Raw genomic sequence first — 1,592 nt, 5'->3', positions numbered from 1 at the left:
GAGCGGCTTCGTTCCGTCCTGGGAGTGGGCTGGTGGAGGTTTTGGGATCCAGGAGATTTTTGGGTGCTGGAATTGGTTTTTGGGGTGCCGGGGTTGCTTGGAGTTGGAGGTTGGTTGGTGGGATCCTGGAGATTTTGGGATCCTGGAGATTTATGGGATCCAGAGGTTGGTTGGTGAGATCCAGGAGACTTTTGGATCCAGGAATTGGTTTTTTGCGTCTAGAGGTTGTTTTGAGTCAGAGGTTGAGTGGTAGGATCGTGGAGATTTTGGGATCTTTGAGATTTTTGGGTGCAGGAATCGGTTTTTTGGGTCCAGGAGCTGTTTGGAGTCAGAGGATTGCTGGTGGGATCCTGGAGATTTTGGGATCCAGAGGTTGAGTGACGAGATCCAGGAGACTTTTGGGCGCAGAAATCGCTTGTTTGGTGGGTCCAGGAGTTGTTTGGATCCAGGTGTTGTTTGGATCCAGGGGTTCCTTGGTGGGATGCAGGAGATTTTTGGGTGCAGGAATTGGTTGTTTGGATCCAGGGGTTCCTTGGTGGGATGCAGGAGATTTTTGGGTGCAGGAATTGCCTGTTTGGATCCAGAGATTCCTTGGTGGGACGCAGGGAACCTTTGGGTGCAGGAGATTTTTGGGTGCAGGAATTGGTTGTTTGGATCCAGGGGTTCCTTGGTGGGATGCAGGAGATTTTTGGGATGCAGGAGATTTTTGGGTGCAGGAGATTTTTGGGTGCAGGCCTTTGCAGGCTGAGCCCAGCCGTTGTTTGGATCCAGGCTTTGCTTATTTGGCTCCAATGGCTGCTGGGGTTTTTTGTTTTTTAACTCCTCACCACTATTATTTTTTTTTTCACTCCCCTGTCTGAACTGGGTGGATTCCTGCCCACATCAATAGGGGAGGCAGAGGAGAAAGTATGCAAATCCTGCTTTTTATTTGGTGTTCTCTCATCCACACACATCCCATACCTGTATTCCACTCCAGCTCCCTCCCTTTTTCTCCATCCCCAAAAATTCCCCAGCAGGGCTGGACAACCTCCAGAGCTGTGCTGGATTTTTAAGTGCTGAATTTATATTTTGTCTGGGTTTTTGAGGAGCAGCTCCTGAGCGAGGCAGGGGGTTTGCTTTGGAAGCTCCACTCTAAAGGGAGTGTAAAATTCTGCATCTTTAGTTTGAATTCGTTCTTTAATTCCTTTATTTTACTCTTTTACCTGGCGTTTCACCTGTGTGTGTTTTGGACAGCAGGTCTGTGGATTTTTTGGTTTTTTTTTTGACAGTAAAAATTGTCTTTCGAAAATTCCTAAAAAAAAAAAATCTCTTTCTCAAATTAATTAAAAATTATAAAATCCTGAAAGTACAATTGAGGTGAGTCACAGCCCTGCGAGCTGGAAGAGCTTTTAGGAAAGGTTGGTGAGGATTTGGGATTTCTGTCCCCGTGCCTGCCACGGGGATTTCGGCTGGCCTGTTTATTTTTAGGGTCCCTGTGCCTGTTTGCAGGGAATAGTTGTTCCATCACCATGACAACGGCGCTGAGTGTACCATAAACATTGTTCCAGGGGAGCTTTTCCAGCTTCAATCACATTTCCTTTCCTCCATCCAGC

This window comes from Geospiza fortis, unplaced genomic scaffold (genome assembly GCF_000277835.1).
Source record: "Geospiza fortis unplaced genomic scaffold, GeoFor_1.0 scaffold391, whole genome shotgun sequence".
NCBI lineage: Eukaryota > Metazoa > Chordata > Aves > Passeriformes > Thraupidae > Geospiza > Geospiza fortis.
This window is presented reverse-complemented; position numbering follows the sequence as displayed.